Consider the following 21,705-nt stretch of genomic DNA (forward strand, 5'->3'; position numbering starts at 1 on the left):
CTGATATACTTGGAGCCTCAGGTTTTCACCAAATGATCTTGGTGTAGACACAATAAGAAATTTGAATGATCTGGAAAGTCCACCAGGATTAACAGTGTGAACTCTCTCCACATTGATGCCAAACCAAAGTACACCATCATGTTTCCAAATGATAGTACCTCTGTCGCAGTGCTGTCAAACGTGAGGACCTCCATTTCCAATATCCCCGAAATTTTACAAAATCCAACACAGTACAATGTAACTGAATTCCCAGAACTAATATCTACTTGCAAATTATGTATCTCCCTGTATATTATCAACTTTATAAATGATAAAGAATATGTACAGAAAGTACAAAGGCCACTCATTTACTATTTACACAGAATGATGGGTGGTCATTCCCCAAATAATAGACAGTTATGGAATCCAGTCCTCAAAACACCAGCAAGATATCAAGGAGGGAGAAATTTGTTCAATAACACTGCTTCTAGTGGTACTATGCAGATTTAATTCGATTCCTGGAGGCAGGTACTGCCACAGGCTGTTACCTGTGTCGCCTACATGACGTTGCTCATTGATATTATTGAAGAATGTCATGTGGGTGACACATCCAGCAACACATGGCACTGCCTACCCCTGGGGAAGTGATGTAAGTGTGAATAGCGTCACCAGAAGCTGCAACGCCTGAACAAATTTCTTCTCCCAAGATTTCCTGTTACACACCCTCACAGAATTGTTACAGAAGGTGGCCACTGTGTCTGCACTTGCTCTCCATAGGAGCAATTAGTATCTCTCCCTGGCCTTCTCCCCATGGCCCTGCACCTTCTTCCTTTTCTGAAGAAGAGGCTCTCCCTTGAATACTTCGATTGAACCTGCATCCACCACACTATCTGGCTGTGCATTCCAAAACCGAACCACTCGCTGAAGGAAAAATTTTTCCTCATGTCACCATTGCTTCTTTTGGCAATTATCTTAGATCTGTGCTTTCTTATTCTCCATCCTGTCACCAATGGGAAGAGATTTTCCTTATCACTCTGTCCAGACTCCTCATGATTTTGAATGCCTCTATCATATCTCCTCTCCACCTTTTCTCCAAGGAAAACAGTCCCAACCTCTCCAATCCATTGTTGTAACTAAAGTTCCTAATTCCTGGAACCATTTGTGTGATTTTTTTTTCTGCACTCTCTCTAATGCCTTCACATCTTTCCTAACTACTCTCTGTCCTGTCACCTTCAATGACTCATGCACGTGTACACCTAGGTCCCTCTGCTCCTGCACTCTCTTTAGAATTGTACTTTATTTTGTCTTGTGTCTCCATGTTCTTCCAACCAAAATGAATCACTTCACACTCCTACCTACATCTTTTGTGTAATACTTTCTGTGATGCTCTGCCACCCTGCTAAATCACTGACAATCAGAATTAAATATATTGCAAGCCAGGCACATTTGTCTAGCAACCTTTTTTAACGACATTGGGACATTCTTCCCACAATTGACAGACAACCTGACTTTCATTTTTCTCACAGCTGCAGCAAACCACAGAGAAATGGAAACAAACTCAAAGTAATTGAAGGCTTCAGATTAGAAAATTTTAAATAGAAAAGTTAAACTTTAGAGGGTACAATGCCAATTCACGAGGATGCTGCCTGCATCTAGATATACAAAAATGAAGAAAGACTTGAGAAATTTGATCTTTTATCATTTTAAAAACAGAGTATGGAGTAGATAGAAACAGACAGTTTCCAGTAGTTGAGGTTTTGATGAACAAGAGGCCATAAATACATGATTAAATATAAGGGATTTAGAACAGAAGCTGGGAGAAACGTCTTCATGCAGCGAGTTTGTGAGGTTACTGAATTAATTATTAGGGTTGTGATTGAGCCAAAAAAAGTCAGCATTCAAGATAGATGGATGAAGAAAAAAGGTTTTGAAAGGATATGGGAACATGCCACATAAATGTGATGAGGACACTTTACTTACCTGGAATATAAATGCTGACATGGACCATTTGGGTTGAATGACATATTCCAGTATTGTAGCTTGTATTTATTTCTATATATTTTGAAACAATGAGGTAGCTTTTTCATCTTCACTGCCAAAATGGTAATCTGACTGCAGATCATTGGAATAAAAATTGGTTGGGTTCTTTAAAAGGAGGTAAATGGCAAATGAAGTTCAACGCAGATGAGTGTGAGGTATTACATGTTGGCAGGAAGAATAGGGAGGACACATTACTTTAAAGGTACGCGTCTAGGTGGGGTAGAGGAACAAAGGGACCTTGGAGTACAAATACAATAATCATTAAAAGTTATCCACAGGTTAGCAGGGGCATTTAAAAAAGCAAACCAAGCACTAGGCTTTATTTCTAAGATGGAATTGAAAGTAGGGAAGTTATGCTCAACCTTGGTTACACCACACATAGAGAACTGCATGCATTTCTGGTCGCCATATTATAAAAGGATATAGAGGCACTAAAGAAGATGCAAAGAATATTTACAAGGATAACAGCAGAAATGCATGGGTGTATATATATCAGGAAAGGACTGACAGGATGGGCCTTTTCTCTCATGAAAATAGAAGGTTGATGGGTGACCTAATAAAGATTTTTAAATTATGAAAGATTTTGATATAGGGGCACTTAATCAATCAATGCCCTCAACCTGTATATCCTTAAAAGTAATAATACAATTAATATACTACTAACAATCTTGACATTCATGGGTAGAAAAGCAGGGAAGTTATGCTGAACCTTTAGGAAGCACTAGTTAGGCCACAACTAGAGTACTGTGTCCAGTTCTGGTCACCACATTTTAGGAAGGATTTGCGGGTTCCTGAGATGGTGCAAAGCAGGTATACCAGAATGGTTTCAGGGATGAGGGATTTTGCTGAAAGGTTAGGTTGGAGAAATTGGGGTTGTGGTGCAAAGAGGAGATTTGATGGGGGTGTACAAGATTATGGCAGGTTTAGATAATGTAGACAAGAAAAGCCGTTCCCGTTAGCTGATAGTACAAGGACTAGGAGACACAGATTTAAGGTTTTGAGGAGGAGATGCAAAGGAGTGTGAGGAAGAAATGTTTTGCACTGCAAGTGTAGTGACCTGGAACTTGCTGCCTACAAGATGGTGGAAGCAGAGACAATGAATGATTTTAAATGGAAATTGGATGGGCAATTGAGGGAAATGAACTTACTAGGCTATGGGGTAAAGTGAGAGAATGGTGCTGATTGGATTGTTCTACAGAGAGCGGTGGCATGTACTCGATGGCCAAATGACCTTCTTTGTGCCGTAATAATTCTATGACCCTAAGAGGAGATTCAATAGAGATGTTCAAACTCATTAGAGGACTGGGCAATGTAGATAGGGAGAATCTATTCCCATTGGCATAAGACTTGAGAACCAGAGGACACTGATGTAAGGTTATTGGCAAAAAAAGCAATGGCAACATGAGAAAAATCTTTTTTTTTTAAGGTAGCAAGTGGTTAGGACCTGGAATAAACTGCCTGAGAGTGTGGTGGAGGCAGATTCAATTGTGGCTTTCAGAATGGAATTAGCTGAGCATTTGAAGAGAAAAAAATTGCAGGGTTATGGGAAGGACAGAGAAGTGGAACTCTGATCTCTTGCAGGGAGCTGGTATGGACATGAGTGGGCTGAATGGTCTCTTTCTGTGCTGTAAGCATGCTATGATTCAATAATACAATATTTATTAACTTTTTATTGATATATCAGTCAAGCGAAACAAAGGTTCTGGCCTTCAGCCTGACCTGTAACTGACTAACATGACTCCACGACATATGAACTTACAAACAAGGAGCAGCAGTAGGCCATTCAGCCCTCAAGCCTGCTCCACCATTTAATAAGATCATGGCTCAAATTCTCAGAAAATTTTGGGAAATAAAAGTAGGGAAGGAAATGAACGGGAGCACTGAAGCTGGGGCTGGGAATGAGGCACACTGATTTGAGGCCATGAAAGCATAGGTTGAATCCCACAAAAAAAATAGAATCCTCCTGGACTGGCACAGACAGACAGGGTTATTCTGGACAAAGGGTGTCTTCTTCTTGGCATTTCTTCGTGGGTGAAGATTTTTGGAAGGTTGTATTGGTTGAAGGTCCGCTGGTGGCTTGTCAGGCTTACCTGGCAGATTTTCCCACAGCGGGTGCAGGTGAAGGTGTAGTCGCCACTGGAGAAATTGGATCTATGCTTCTCCTCCTTTTCTTTTTCATGCTCGCCCTTCACTCAGTCTCAAAGGTGTCAGCGGCATTCTAGACATGGCATCTCCAGGCATCGTGATGTATGGCCTGCGTTTCCGATTGGCAATGGTCAATGTGGCACTCAGAGAGGGACTTCTTCAGGGAGTCCTTGAAGCATTTGTGGGGTCCCTCTGTTCCATTTACCAATGGTCAGCTGTCCGTACAACACAACCTTGGGCAGACAACTGTCATCTATCCTTGCAATTTGACCCACCCAACGCAGTTGACTTTGCAGGACGGTGGCCTCACTGTTGGTGATGTTGGCTGTTCCCAGGACTTCGTATTTGTAACCTGGTCCTGCCAGCAGATCTTGAAAATGCTGCAGAGGCAGCCTCTGAGTGAAGTAACCCCCCCCCTCTCCCCCTCAGCTGATGAATGAGCACTCCTTCATATTGAACACCACTTGGAGGAAGCACTGAGTGTGGCAGGGCATGGAATGTACTCTGGGTGGGGGTCTTCAATGTCCATCACCGAGAGTAGCTCGGTAGCACCACCACTGACTGAGCTGGCCATTTCCTAAATGACATAGCTGATAGACTGGGTCTGTGGCAGGTGGTGAGGGAACCAACAAGAGGGAAAAACATACTTGACCTCATTCTCAACAACTTGCCTGCCGCAGATGCATCTGTCCATGGCAATATCGGTAGGTGCTTGTGGAAATGAAGTCCCATCTTCATATTGAGGATACCCTCCATCATGTTATGCGGCACTACCACTGTGCTAAATGGGATACATTTCAAACAGATTTAGCAACTCAAGACTGGAGATCCTTGAGGCATTGTGGGCCATCAGCAGAAACAGAATTGTATTCAACCACAATATGTAACCTCATAGCCCGGCATATCCCCCTCTCTGCCATTACCACCAAGCCAGGGGACCAACCCTGGTTCAGTAAAAAGTACAGGAGTGCATGTCAGAAGCAGCACCAGACCTATATAGAAATGAGGTGACAACTGGTGAAACTACACACATGCCAAACAATATAAGCAACAAGCGATAGATAGAGCTAAGTGATTCTACAACCAATGGATCAGATCTAAGCTCTGCAGTCCTGCCACATCCAGTCATGAATGGTGGTGGACAACTCACTGGAGGAGGAGGATCCACAAATATCTCCATCCTCAATGATGGGGGAGCCCAGCACATTAATGCAAAACATAAGGCTGAAGCATTCGCAAAAAACCAAACTGCCGAGTGAATGATCCATGTTAGCCTCCTCCGGAGGTCCCCAGCATCACAGATGCCGGTCTTCAGTAAATTTGATTCACTCCATGTGATATCAAGAAATGGCTGAAGGCACTGGATAGTGCAAAGGCTATAGGCCCTGCCAACATTCCAGCAATAGTACTGAAGACTTGTGCTCCAGGACTTGCCACGCCCCTCGCCAAGCTGTTCCAGTACACCTACAATGCTGGCATCCACCTGGCAATGTGGAAAATTGCCCAGGTCTGTCCTGTTGACGAAAAGCAGGACAAATCCAACCCGGCCAATTACCACCTCATCAGTCTACTCTCCATCATCAGTAAAATAAGGTAAGAGTAGGGTGAGGTGAGAGTGACAGCCCTTGACATCAAGGCAGCATTTGACCAAGTGTGACATCAAGGAGCCCTAGCAAAACTGGAGTCAATGGGAATCAGGATGAAGTCTCTCCGCTGGTTGGAGTCATACCTAGCACAAAGGAAAATGGTTGTGGTTGTTGGAGGTCAATTATCTCAGTTCCAGGTCATCTCTGCAGGAGTTCCTCAGGGTAGTGTCCTTGGCCCAACCATCTTTAGCTGCTTCATCAATGACCTTCCTTCCATCATAAGATCAGAAGTGGGGATGTTCGCTGATGATTGCACAATGTTCAGCACCATTCGCAACTCCTCAGATACTGAAGCAGTCCATGTACAAATACAGCAAGACCTAGGCAATATCCAGACTTAGGCTGACAAGTGGCAAGTAACATTTGCGCCACATTACTGGCAGGCAATGACCATCTCCAAGAAGAGAGAAACTAACTATCGCCCCTTGACATTCAATTGTATTACCATCGCCAAATCCCCCACTATCAACATCCTGGGGGATACCATTGATTAGAAACCGAACTGGACTAACCATATAAATACTGTGGCTACAAGAGCAGGTCAGAGGCTAGGAATCCTGTGGTGAGTAACTCACCCCCTGACTCCCAAAAGCCTGTCCACCATCTGCAAGCCACAGGAGTGTGATCGAATACTCTCCACTTGCCTGGATGAGTGCAGCTCTAACAACATTCAAGGAGCTTGACACCATCAAGGACAAATCAGCCCATTTGATTGGTACCCTATCCACAAACATTCACTCCCTCCACCACTGATCAACAATAGCAGCGTTGTGCACCATTTATAATATGCACTGCAGGGAATTCACCAAGGCTCCTTAAACAGCACCTTCCAAACCCATGACTGCTACCATCTAGAAGGACAAGGACAGCGGACACATGAGACCACTACCACCTGGAAGTTCCCCTCCAAGCCACACACCACCCTGACTTGGAAATATATCATGGTTCCTTCACCATTGCCGGGTTGAAATCCTGAAACTCCCTCCCTAACTGCACTCTGGCTGTACCTAAACCACATGGACTGCAATGGTTCAAGAAGGCAGCTCACCACCACCTTGTCAAGGGCATTTAGGGATGGGCAATAAATGCTGGTCTAGCCAGCGACGCCCACATCACATGAATGAATAAAACGTTTTCTAATACCTTCCTGTTTGTCCTCCCTCAGCCAAAAACCCTCTCTGAAGTTGTCGCTCAGAGTTCTTCCTGGGGTTCTGCATCCAAAATAGCTGTTTGCAACCTGGCTTTATACAGTTCAAAAACTTAAAATGGCTGCTGTCCCAAATTGTTGTATTATGCTCCCATATTAGATATTGGGTTAGCTTGGGGCAAGGTCTCATCCATTATCTTTTTAGCTGAGGTAGTTAACCTTTTAACTTAAAAGTTTCCATTCTCCCAGATGTGAGGAGATAGGAAAGAGCTATTTACACCTCCAGGGAGAACCATTGTCTATTTGCTGACTCATTGAATTTCTAAAAGTCTTTTCATGTCTGGGTATGTCTGCTTGGAATGCACTCGGAGCCTTCTGGAAGCTCAACAACATTGCAGTTGCAAAAACATTCAGGTGACATTTTCCTCAAATCAGCCATCTTTAAGTCTTGCATCCATTTGAAAAGGAAGTTTAGCCTTATTTTTACAAAATGCATAATATCGCAACTACATGTTCATGACAGATTGTACCTAACCTGTACCTGAGCATTGCTCCCTTAAATCACATGTTGTTCCATTACAATTTTTCCTGTCAGTCTTTGATGCCATTTTACTCTGGTTGGATCCCTTCACATCCAATTGAAGTTATTGTTAAAAAAAGAGACATGCTATCAAAGCTTTTCATCTTGCAATCATCAGGATAGCTCGCAAAAAAATTCCAACAGTAATGGGGGTACAACAATTTATATTCATGAGAACAGAGTGTTGATTGGTTGGCAAGTGGACTCTGATTGGTGAAGGCATTGCCATGGAACAGTTAACTGCCCAGCTTTGTTCAAATTCAAACTGGGCATGTCAACTCTGATTGGTCAAGCATTTCACTTGGGAATGAACCAGGGAATGACTGTTCCATAAGCTTTATGTTTAGTTGAAAAAAGGTGCAATGTGTAAACACGCTCCTTTTATCTGCAAAGAACAGATTCTGTGTGTGAATATATGCTGCTTCGAGCATGCATAAGTGAACCAAATGGCAAGCCCGACTGATAATCTTAAATCTTAATGGTTTTCAGTGTCATTCTTAGCATAACAGGATTGTTTAGCCTGTGTTGTCCAATCACAGAATCATATCTAATGTTGGACACTATGTTTTGAGTTTTTGCAAGCACAGGCTGGTTGAGTACAGTCAGTAAGTACTTTGTTGTGAACAGCTGAAGTGATGTGCTGTTTGATACGATCCACCGATCATTGGGACATGCGGCCTATGTACACATCACACCAGCACTGAAATTCATATACCACATTGCTCACCTTTGCAAAGGCCATACAGTAATTGTATATCAATAGCAATGCAGTGTCCATGTTCCTGTTCGACGTTGCTAACCTATTCACCAGTGAAGGAACCAGAGACATTTGCAGCGCATTACTATATCATGGTGACCTAGATGCACCACTAATATCTGAATCTGTATTCATTGAACTTATGAATCAGCAACTCACGCAGTTGAGATCAGTTTTAACGACACTATGTATGCCCAAATAGATGGTGTTGCCATGGGATCTGCTGTAGGCCTCTTGCAAATACCTTAGTCGGTTTCCACGAGAAATGCATCTTCGATGGAATGACACGTAACCACCAACTCCTTTGTAAGATTTTGGAGCTTGGGGCCACAGACACCTAAATAGGCAGTTGATTGGTCATAAGTAATTTTAAGATGGTTTATTAAGTTTATTGAGAAACAACAGATTAGATATGATACATTAACTAATTAGACAGAAAAAAATATATACAACCTGTAACAGCTTGTGATAACTGCATTCCGCTGTCAAGTCAAAGTGTTAGGAAACTCTTCCTTTGATCTCTTGATTTTCCTCCTCCTCCTCTGGTCCATCCTCCATCTGAAGAAGGTGCCCAACGAGCACTGCACAGATAAAGGGGTGCACAAGATGCCATTCTATCAGCTTAGGAATGTCAACATGGCAGCCTGAACTAAGACTGTTTAGAGGTCAAAATGTATAGAAATCCTCTTTCCAGAGAGAAAATCAAGGCTGTTTAGCTAATCCCATAAAATCTAAGAAAATACCTGCTTATTAAAGGCCCCAATTTCTTTCACCTTGCATACTTCTGACACATAGATGATACGTTTACTATATTTTAATCTGCAGCTGCATGTAAGAACTTCCTTACATACCTTAATGGGCTTCATCCTGTTCATCCTTGAAATGGAGAAGTCAAATGAGCTCCATTTCCTCAATGTGCTAGTTGAGAAATCTGCTAGTAGGTTCTAGTACATTCTACTGCAAGCCTACCTTCACTGGTCAATATACATGTTGGGATTCCTACAATTCCATCCACTGTAAGACTAGCCTTATCAGAAACCTTGTAAATAGACCCCGAACCATTTGCTCACTGTCCATGCTTGATGCTGAATTAGGGTCGTATCGAAGCTATTCTGTGGGATAATGGCTAATCAGATCACTCACTGTATACCATGCAAACTCATGAATGGGCCTATTGGGTCAATGCCAACTCCCTGTTGAGCAATCCGGTCAGTCCCATTCCCTTCCCCTACCCTCATATCCCTGTAGTCTTGCAACTTTATTTCCCTCAAGCGCCCATCCAATTTCCTTTTGAAAGTATCGATCTCTTGCCCAAAACCATAATCTGTGTCACCTACACCTTTCTGTGCCATTCTCTAATGGGAACAACTTTTCTTTATTTACTTCATCTAAGGCTATCATAATCTGTACACCTCCATCAAATTTCCCATCAATCTCCTTATCCCCAAGGAGAAGAAACACAGCTTCTCCAACCTAACCTTGTAGCTAAAATCCCTCATCCCTGGAACTATTCTGGCAAATGTCCTGTGCACCTTGTCAAGGACCCTTAATCTTTCCTAAAGTGTGGTGACCAGAACTGGCCAGAACTAGGTCCAATGGTTAACTCTTATCAACCTGTGACAGAAAAGTCAAACTAGAATAAAATGAGGCAGACAACCAGAAGTGACAAAGGCACACCCTGCCTAGCAAACCCTGCAAGGTCCTCCCTACAGATAGCTGGGGTCTAATGCCAAAATTGGGAGAGCTGTCTCACAGACTAGTCAAGCAACAACCTGACATAGTCATACTCACTGAATCATACCTTATAGCCAATACCCCAGACACCCCCATCACTATCTCTAGGTATGTCCTGCCCCACCAGGAGGACAGACCCCCCAGAGATAGTGGCACAATCAGAACCAGTCAAGAGGGTGTGGCCCTGGGAGTCCTGAACATTGACTCTGGACTCCATGAAGGCTCATGGTATCAGGTCAAACTTAGGCAACCACCCACCCTCAACTGATGAATCAGTACTCCTCCATGTTGAACATCACTTGGAAGAAGAATTGAGGTTAACAAAGGCACAGAATGTACTCTTGGTGGGGGACTTAGTTGTTGGTGTTATTGCAAGAAGGATGAAGTATAAAAGTAGGGAAGTCTTGCTACATCTGAATTGCTGAGACCACACCTAGAGGGACATATTTGCATTGGAAGCAGTTCAGAAAAAAATCACTAGGCTGATTCTTGAGATAAAGTGTTTGAATTATGAGGAAAGGTTCAGCAGTGTGGGCATATACTCGTTGGAGCCTAGAAGAATGCAAGGTGATCTTATTGATTCTCAGGGTATTTGACAAGATAAATGCTGAGAGGATGTTTCCCTCGTGGGGTAATCTAGAACTTGGGGGCACAGTTTAAAACTTAGGGTCTCCCATTTAAGACAGCGATAAGGAGGAAGTTCATCTCTCAGAGGGTTGTTAGTGTTTGGAGTTCTCTTCCACAGAGAGAAATGGAGACTGGGTCATTGAATATATTCGAGACAGAGTTAGACACTTTTTATTGACAAGGGAGTCAAGGGTTATGGGGGGCAAGCAGGAAAGTGGAATTCAGGTCACAGAAAGTCAGCCATGATTTTATTGAATGGCAGAGCAGGCTCGAGGGGGCTGAATAGCCTACTTCTGCTCCTATTTGTTATGCTCTTATGTTATTATGTCCATCACCAGAGAGGCTCAGCAGCATCACTAGGGACTGAGTTGCCCGAGGCCTGAAGGACATATCTACCAGGTTTGGCCTGCGAGAGGTGGTGAGAAAACCAACAAGAGGTAAAAATCTGCTAGATCTTGTCCTCATGAGTCTACCTATCGTAGATGCATCTGTCCTAGACAATATGGTAGGAGTTATAACTGCACAAATCTTATGGAGACAAAATTCCATTTTGACACTTTCGATACCCTCCATCATGTTGTTTGGTACTACCATCTTGCAAAATAGGATATATTCAGAACAGATCTGGCAGCTCAATACAGCATCCATGAGGTGTGTGCACCATCAGCAGCAGCAGAATTATATTCAATCACAACCTGTAGCCTCATGAACTGGCACATCCCTCACTCTATCATTACCATCAAGCCAGGGATCAATCCTGGTTCAATGACAAGTGCAGGAGTGCAGCACCAGGCATACATAAAAATAAGGTGCCAATCTGTTGAAATTATAACATGGGACTACCTGCATGCTAAACAGTGGAAGCAGCAATAGACAGAGCTAAGTGATCCCACAACAAATGGATCTGTTCTGAGCTCTGTATCCCTGCCATATCTAGTCATGAATGGTGGTGGACAATTAAACAACTAGGTTGAAGATACCCTGTGAACATCCCCATGCTCAATGATGGAAGAGTCCAGCAAATCAGTACAAAAGACAAGACTGTAGCCACACTCAATGATCTAGGCATCCTCCTAAGATCCTCATTATCACAGATGTCAGTCTTCAGCCAATTCAGTTGATTCTGTGCGATATCAAGAAAGCGCTGAATGCTTTGGGTACAACAAAGGCTGTGGGCCCTGACAACATCCTAGCTGTAGGACTAAGGATTTGTATACCAGAACTAACCATGCCTCAACCAAGCTGTTCCAGCACAGCTATAGTACTGGCACTACCAATTGAGAAAATTGCCCAGGTATGTCCTGTCCACAAAAAGCAGGACAAATCCTACCTGGCCAATTACTGCCCATCAGTCTATTCTCTATCATCAGCAAAGTGATAGAAGGTGTCATTGACAATGCTATCAAGTGGCACTGACTCAGCAATAACCTGCTCACTACTGCTCAGTTTGGGTTCTGCCGGGGCTACTTAGCTCCTGGCCTCATCACAGCCTTTGTCCAAACATGTGAAGAGGTGAGGCGAGAGTGACTGCCCTTGACATCAAGGCAGCAGTTGATCAAGTGTGGTTTTAAAGAGCGTTAACAAAATTGAAATCAATGGGGATCAGGGGAAAACTCTCCATTGTTTGGGGTCAGGCCTTCTTCTTTTCAAGTTCTCTGCCCAATGGTAGATTCGGCCCACAACACTGTGATCTCCACCATGGATAGAGGCAACAGATCCCAAATCCACCCCAGGGATCAGGGATCAAACCCCATGCTACATATTTTGTAGCATAATGTACATTCTTAACTGTTTAGGGCATTAGTGAACCATTTTACAACAACCAAGTTTCATGGCCACCATTATTGAGACTAGCTTTCAGTTCCAGATTTTTATCAATTGAATTTAAATTCTACCAACTACCATGGTGGGATTTGAATCCATGTCCCAGAACATTAGCCCAGGCCTCTGGCATGTGTTGTTATTACTAGCCCAATGACATTACCCCACCCCAATCTGATTCCCAGCAGCCAATCAGCACCCCCCCAAGAAGCCCAACATACATTTTTACATGTACATTGTAGCCTTCAGCCATGGATAGTGATGGTAGAGACTCCAATTTCTTTCCATCACACAGCTGACTAGGAAGTTGGCATATGAAGGAAGGATTTATAAGTTGATACTCAACCTGTTTGACCACATTATGAACACACCTTCTTTGGCCAGCAAGGCCTGGAGTAGGGCTTGAACCCAAAGCTTCTAAATCAGAAGCAGACACACTAACCACTGTGCCACTATACCTCCCAGTCATACTTAGCATAAAAGAAAATGTTTGCGGTTGTTGGAGGCCAATTATTTCAGTCCTAGAACATTGCTGCAGGAGTTTGTCAGGACAGTTTTCTAGACCCAACCACCTGCAGCTGCTTCATCAGTGACCTTCCTTCCTTCATTGCGGTGGGGACGTTCACTGATGATTGCATGGTGTTCAGTGCCATTCTCATTCTCCTCAGATACTGAAGCGGTCCGTGCCTGCATGCAACAAGACCTGGACAACATTCAGACTTGATCTCATAAGAGATAAGTAACACCACACAAGGGGCAGGAGATGACCATCTTCAACAAGAGATAATTTCACCTTGTCACCCAAAGACATTATCATCGCTGGATCCTTCACTATCAACACTCTGGGAGTTACCATTGATCAGAAAATTATCCAGCCATGATCAGAAAATGATCCAGCCATGTAAATATTGTGTCTGCAAGAGCAAGTCAGAAGTTGGGAATTCTGCAGTGAGTAACTCACCTACTGACTCCCCAAAGCCTGTCCACCATCTACAAGGTGCAAGTCAGGAGTGTGATGGAATACTCTCCACTTGCCTGGATGAGCGCAGCTCCAGCAACACTCAAGAACCTCAGCACCATCAAGAAGAAAGCAGCTCACTTGATCAACAACCCATCCACCATCTTAAACATTCACCCTCTCCATACTGCACAATGTGTGCACCATATATAAGATGCACTGTAGCAACTCACCAAGGCTGCTGCGACAGCATATTCTAAATCCACAACCTCTACCACCTGGAAGAACAAGGGCAGCAGATGCATGGAGACACCACCACCTGCAAGTTCCCCTGGAAGCCACTCACCATCCTGACTTGGAACTCTTTCATCATTCCTTCACTATTGCTGGATGAAAAACCTGGAACTCCCTTCCTAACAGTTCTGTGGCTGTACTTGCAGCAGATGGACTGCAATGGCTCACCACCACCTTCTCAAGGACAATTAGGAATAGGCAATGTATGCTGTCCTTGCCAGCGATGCTTACATCCCAGGAAGGGATAGAAAAAATACTCCAGTTGTGTAACCATATTTTTATGAAAGTTCAGCATAACTTTCCTGCTTTTATACTCAATACTTTGAGTTATTGAGCCCAAGATAAGAACATTAGAAATCAGACTGGTAGTAGGCCATTTGACCCTTTGAGCCTGTTTTGCCATGAAATAAGATCATTGCTAATCTAGTTGTGGCTTTAGCTCCACTTCCCCCCTCCCCCATGACCATTGACCATTGACTCTCTTACAGATCATGAGTGAACCAGATCTTTTTTTTTACAACAATCAACAATTATTTCATGGCTCCCATTACTTTGAGATTTTTCAATTGATTGAATTTAATTCCACACATGCCAATGTGGTAGTTAAACCCACATCACTAGACCATTAGCCTGGACCTCTGAACTAACAGACTAGTGACACTACCACAACACCATCACCTCCCTCCTATAAGGATTTTATGATCTGCCTATCCTTAAAATTATTTTGCCATTGATAATAAATGCAGGTCCTAACCCCAATGGTGACAGCTGTTTGAGCAATATAGAGATCTCCCTGGAGGCAGCCAATTAAGAAGCCACCTCATGAAGTGCCATTCATATAAGGACAGCGGGCAGACCAGGGAACTGGCAGGATTAATGGGAAACATTGCAGCCATGTCCTGCCAGTAGCTCCACCAGGAGAGGTGGGCACTGTTGAGGCAGACAGGAGACCATAAGGAAATATTATGATATTTTAAAAGGTCATTGTGACCACAGCTGCCAGGCAATCAGTGTTGGGGAGGAAACCCTCCACTGGATGGCCTGCAGCCATGGCTATAGCAATTAAATGTTGGATAAAAAACCTAACATGCTAATTCCCGAGTTTACTCATGGTCCTCACCTCCTCACTTCTCATCATGAAAAGTCACAGACCTGAAACATTAATCTCTCTTCACAGAGGCTGCCAGACCTGCTGAGTATTTCCAGTATTTTCTTTTTATTGTAGACTTCCACAGTTCTCTTGATTTGGGAACTGTCACTCTGCTATTTAAGAAAAGTCACATAGGAACAGCAGTAGGCCAATTAGCCCCTCAAGCATTTAACCTAACCCCATAAACTGCCTCTGTCCAAAATCCCATAATACTTTTGATTAACATAAATCTATCTATCTCAGATTTAAATTTACAACTGATCTAGCATCAATTGCCATTTACAAATGAAAGTTCCAAACCTCAGCCATATTGTGTGTAGAAGAGTTTCCTTATTTAACTTCTGAAATGTCTAACTCTAAATTTGAGTCTATGCGCCCAGTCCTAGGCTTCAACCAGCAGAAACAGTTTCTATCTACCTTATCAGCTCTCTTTAATATCTTGAAAACTTTAACCAAATCATCTCTTCACTTTTTTGATTAATTTACAGGATGTGGGCGTCACTGGCTAGGCTAGCATTTATTGCCCATCACTAATTGCCCTTGAGGAAGTGATGGTGAGCTGCCTTCTTGAACTGCTGCAGTCTCTCTGTAGGTACACCCACAGTGCTGCTAGGGAGGGAATTCCAGGGTTTTTGACCCTGTGACAGTGAAGGAACGGCAATATATTTCCAAGTCAGGATGCTGAGTGACTTGGAGGGAAACTTCCAGGCGGTGGTGTTCCCATGTGTCTGCTGCCCTTGTCCTTCTAGATGCCAATGGTAGTGGGTTTGGAAAGTGCTGGCTAAGGAGCCTTAATTCCAGGGAATATAACCCTAGTGTGTGTAATAGAAAAGGTGAGGTGGTGTAGTGGTAATGTCACCAGACTAATAACCTAGAGACTCAGGTACTGGGGATATTGGTTCAAATCCTACCACAGTAGGTGGTGAAGCAATAAATGTAGAATTTGTTTTTTTAAAAATCTAGTCTTGGTAATAGTGACCATGAAACCATTGTCAATTGTTCAAAAATGTCCTTTAGGGGAAGGAAATTTGCTGTCCTCATGTGACTCCAGACCCACAGCAATATGGTTGACTCTTAAATGCCCTCTTATATGGCCTAACAAGACACCCAGTCGTATCAAGCTGGTAGAAAGGCTGCAAAAAGGAATTAAACTGAATGGAATCATGCAGTATCGACTTAGGCACTGAAAACGACAAGCGCATACCCAGCCCACTCAACCCTGCAAAGTCCTCCTTATTAACATCTGGGATCTTGTGCCAAAATTGGGAGATCTATTTCGCAGGCTGAGATAGTCATACTCACGGAATCATACCTTACAAATAATGCCCTAGACACCACCACCACCATCCCTGGGTATGCCCTATCCCACTGTAAAGGACAGACACACCAGAGGTGGAGGTACAGTGGTTTACAGTCAGACAGGAGTTGACCTGGGAGTTCTCAACATCCACTCTGGACCCCATGAAATGACATGGCATCAGGTTAATTATGAACAAGGAAACATCCTGCTGATTACCACCTACTGCACCCCCCCCACCTCCTCAGCTGATGAATCAGTACTCCTCCATGTTGAATGCCACTTGGAGGAAGCACTGAGGATGGCAAGGGTGCAGAATGTACACTGGGTGGGGAACAACCATGTCCATCACCAAATGTAGCTCAATGGCACCACTACTGACTGAGCTGGCCAAGTCCTGAAGGACATAGTTGCTAGACTTGGTCTGCAACACATGGTGAAGGAACCAACAAGAGGGGAAAACTGACTTGACCTCATCCTCACCAACCTATCTATCTCAAGTGCATCTGTCCATAACGATATTGGTAGGAGTGACCGTCATACAGTCCTTGTGGAGATGAAGTCCCATCTTCAAATTAAGAATACCTCCATTATGTTATTTGTCACTACCGCCATACTAAATGGGATAGATCTAGCAACTCAAGACTGGGCAACCATGAGACACTGTGGGCTATCAGTAGCAGCAGTATTATATAAACCACAATCTGTAACCTCATGGCCCGGCATAGCCCCGATTCTACCATTACCATCAAGCCGGGGGATCAACTCTGGTTCAATGAAGAGAGCAGAAGGGCATGCCAGGAGCAGCACCAGACCTACCTAAAAATGAGGTATCAACTTGGTGAAGCTACAACACAGAACTACTTGCAAGCCAAACAGCAGAAGCTGGTTGGAGTCATACCTAGCACAAAGGAAGATGGTTTTGGTCATTGGAGGTCAGTCATCTCAGCTCCAGGACATCACTGCAGGAATTCCTCAGGGTAGTGTCCTAGGCCCAAACATCTTCAGCTGCTTCATCAATGTCCTTCTCTCCATCATAAGGTCAGAAGTGGGGTGTTTGTGATGATTGAACAATGTTCAGCAACATTTGCGACTCCATAGATGCTGAAGCAGTCTGTGCCCATAGGCAGCAAGACCTGGACAACATTCAGGTTTGGGCTGATAAGTGGCAAGTAACAATCACACCACACAAGTGCCAGGCAATGACCATCTCTAACAAGAGAGAATCCAACAGCCTCCCCTTGACATTCAATGGCATTACCATCGCTGAATCCCCCACTATCAATATTCTGGGGGTTACCATTGACCAAAAACTGAACTGGACCAGCCATATGAATACTGTGGCTACAAGAGCAGGTCAGAGGCTGGGAATTCTGTGGCTCTGTAACTCACCTCCTGACTCCCTGAAACCTACATCATCTACAAGGCACAAGTCAGGAGTGTGATGGAATACACCCCACCTGCCTGGATAAATGCAGTTCCAACAACACTCAAGAAGCTTGACACCATCCAGGTCAAAGCAGCCCACTTGAATGGCACCCCATCCACCACCTTCAACATCCATTCCGTCCACCACCAATGAACAGTGACAGCAGTGTGTACCATCTACAAGATGCACTACAGCAACTCACCAAGGTTCCTTCGACAGCACCTCCAAACCCTAACCTTTACCATCTGGAAGGACAAGGGCAGCAGATCAATAGGAACCCCATCACCTGGAAGTTCCCCTACAAGCCACATGCCATCCTGACTTAGGCTATGTCGCCGTTCCTTCACTGTTGCTGAATCAAAATCCTGGAACTCTCTCCCTAAACAGCACTGTGGATGTACCTACACCACATGGACTGCAGTTGTTCAAGAAGAAAGCTCACCACCACCTTCTCAAGGGCAATTAGGGATGGGCAATAAATACTGGCCTAACCAGCAACACCCACATCCTGTGAAGGAATAAAAAAAATGATCTGATTATGAAAACATTGTTGTTTCTCTTCTTGTTGAGATTCTTCAATTTCATTAATGGCCTTGTGTGAAAAGATTCTCTCATTATCCTCTGTCTATCTAGAGGTTTTAGTTCTGCACATTTTTCCAAAAAGCTTTCAAGCCTTTTATAACGAGAGTATTCTGTAGTTCTTGCAGGACAATGTTTGCACCTGTGGGGCTTTTTGGCGCACAATGCTGCCACAATTTAATGGTGTCCTGAGCTTTTGTTCCATAAGGTGTCTTCCTCCCTGGAGTGTCTTTAACATTTTTTTGATAAGTTGTACCATCATTGGGAGTTTTCTGAACCACAGTTTGTCTTCTCCTCTGAGAATGGCTCTGTTTTGTTTGTGGACCTCTGTTTGTCTCACCAACTGTATCACCTTCTCCAAAGTTAAGTCTTCTTTGGATTGAAGTAGGTCAGATAGGGTGTCATCGGTAACATCAACTATGATGCAGCTTTGTATCAGTTCAGTTTTTAAGATTACCATATTCGCAACCTTCAGCCAGTCGATACAGGTCATTGATAAAGGCATTTTGGTTCACCTGGTTTCCAGATTAAACTTGGCCCTTTCTAATATCTTGTTACTCCTTAAATTAAAATAGTTATCAAAAGCTTTTAAGAGTTCTTCAAATTTGTCAGATGTTTCATTTATGCCTCGTCTTGCTATCACATCATCAGCAATTTCTCTAATAGAGTATGATAATGTATTGACTTATTGTTCAATCTGGATGCAATACTGAATCCTAAAAATCCCATCCTGCATTGTGCCTTATTCTGTGTTTGATCTGGCCCTTCCATATGCCCAAATTAGCCTGGCAAGTAGAATTTGGAATCTATAGCTGTTCTAAACTTTTAGGAGGTTTGCCTTGACTTTTTAAACTTCTGTTGCAGTAATGGAGCTTTCCTGCACCGATCAGCTTTTCACTGAATCCCTTTGCAGTCGCTGACCCTTTTTGGTAATCGTTCCTAAACTTTGCAGAATTTTTAAACTAAATCCTGTAAGTTATTATTTTACCCTGTTCACAGCTTTCCTCCCGCTGTGGAATCATGTTTAAGCAGTCAATTTTTTTTTCAATTGCTGCCATGTGACCTCAGAACTGGACTGCAAGGTGTATCAAAACCAGTGCTCACTAAAAATGGAATTTTCCCAGTGCTGCCTGCTTACTGCGCTATTAATTTGAAGATTTTGAGCCCTTTTCAAGGATTGCTCACCCTTCCTCGATCTCTGGTTCTCTGACACTGGTGCTGGATTGGGATTTTTCACGGACCACCACATGCAATGTGCAGCTCTTAGTAAGCTGAGAGTTCATTTTCTCTCTGCCTTTCTGCTTCCATGTCTTTTATGGAGCTGTTTTGGAGATTTTCAAATGTCTTATCAAAGTCTTCAATTTTGGCGCCTTCTTTCAGGTCAGACTTGCAAACTTTTTTTAAGTTGGCTTTTGGAAATTTGGGGTCCTTCACAGCTGCTACCATGTTGAATGTTGCTTGGGATTGGCTAAGGAACAATTGCAGAGACATGGATATGTCTGAACAAAAGCTGGTTTATTGGATGAACATAGCTATTTACAGATATACAAGACTACTAAGGTGTTAACTCAGTCTAAGCAATGAGATTTCTCCATCTCGATTCAGTCATATGTCTCTCTTTTACATCATCATGAAGGTGGCACTGTTTCTCCAGTCCAACACATTAACCCTTCCAACCCTGAACACCCTAATTCTACAGTTATCTCCCATTGAAGTTGGGTGAAGTATATTTTAAAGATTCTGGTATTTTAGGGCAGTATTTTATCACGACTTCATGATTAGCTAGCTGCCTGTGTGTATTATTGTCATTTCACATAAGATAATATTTGCATTGATTTGATAAAAGAACAAAGTTGTTTTTGAATGGGTCAACATTGCCTAAAAGGTTTAATTATAATGTCAGCACTAACAATTTATTTTAATCTAGATTACTGGCTAGATTACTGGTTTGGATCTGACTGCTTGACTGATCCTGTTGTCATTAAGGTCAGCTTCAGCAGTTATTTAAATTGATTTAATCTAAACTTTTTCCACGAGATTACTAAAGTTCTATTAATAGAGCACAGAGACCATTGCTTGAGTGGGACTCAGCTGGATCTTGTGAGCTTCATCCGATAATACTTTATCTACTCTAAGAGCATCTGTGCTTGTGAACAGGCTATTTTTAAACTAATGAATATTCCTCATACCATCCAAAAATCATGTAGCCTAGCAACTGAGAGGGACATCAAACAGCAGGTTTCTGGGGCAGCACTTAGTATTTGCCTAAATTAATTCTAACCCACAAACAGGACGCAAAGACAGTACTTCAATATTAATTAAGAAACAGAAATGTAATTCAAAGTTTTATTCAGAAAAACTGATTTTTTTTAATTCTTTCATGAAATGTGGCGTCGCTGACAGGCCAGCATTTATTGCCCATCCCTATTCTTCTTGAACTGAAAAGGCAGTTAAGAGTCAACCACATTGCTGTGAGTCTGGAACCACATGTAGGCCGGACTGGGTAAGGATGGTAGATTTCCTTCCCTAAAGGACATTAGTGAACCAGGTGGGTTTTTACAACAATCAATGATGGTTTCATGGTCACCATTACTGAGACCAGCTTTGATTCCCAGATTTTTTAAATTAATCAATTGAATTTATTAATTAATTGAATTCAAATTCTATCAGCTGTTGTGGTGTGATGTGAAGCTGTGTCCCCATTAGCCCAGTCCTTTGGATTACTCGTCCAGTGACATTACCACTATGCCATATTTCCCTAATGTAGAGTAATGTACAGTTGCATATATTGCTGTAGAGAAGCTAAATGCCAACATTTGGCATTGCATCAGAACAAAAGCAGTCAAAAATAAGGGGAGACCTTTCTGCCCGACAAAACATTGTCCTCTGGTATGCTAACTCTACTCTCTTAGCACCAACCTGCTCTCTTGAGCAGGCGGAAGGAGTAGACAGGATTGGGATATTGATTAGAATAGTGGACTAGAGAAGTTGGGATTGGGAAGATGATTAGCGTATTTAAGGTTGGAAAACTGATCTGGGTAGTTGAGGCAGGGAAGTTGATTTGGGTGGATGGAGATTGGGAAGCTTATCAGGGTAGTTGGAACTGAGAAACTGATTAGAATAGTTGGGATAGGGATGTTAATTAGGGTGGATGGGGATTAGGAAATTCATCAGGGTATTTGGGATAGGGATGCAGGTAAGGACAATTGAAAAGTTGATTAGAATGGATAGAGATTGAGAAACTGATTGGGGTGGTTGGGATTAGGAAACTGATGAGAGCAGTGGAATTGGGAAATTGATGAGGGTGGAAAAGATATAATTGGTGATTGAGAAGTGATTATGGTAGTTGGGATTAGGGAGTTGTTTAAGGTAGATAGGGATTGGGAAGTTGATAAGGATAGTTATGATGGAGAAGTTGATTATGGTATTTGCGATTGGAATGTGAATTGATGTAACTTGTGCGTGGCTCAAAATAGTGCATACAATTACAGTATCTGCTGAAGCACAGTGGTTCCACAGAGT

At 42.9% G+C, this 21,705-nt stretch overlaps 1 protein-coding gene across 2 annotated transcripts in view; it reads left to right on the top strand.

Annotated features, from left to right (window-relative positions):
* Nucleotides 1-21,705, top strand: part of lrrc73 (leucine rich repeat containing 73) — a 172,606-nt gene that overhangs the window by 25,256 nt on the left and 125,645 nt on the right. The gene's annotated exons all lie outside the window — the stretch shown is intronic.

Source organism: Cetorhinus maximus, chromosome 5 (assembly GCF_964194155.1).
Source record: "Cetorhinus maximus chromosome 5, sCetMax3.hap1.1, whole genome shotgun sequence".
In the NCBI taxonomy this organism is placed as follows: Eukaryota; Metazoa; Chordata; class Chondrichthyes; order Lamniformes; family Cetorhinidae; genus Cetorhinus; species Cetorhinus maximus.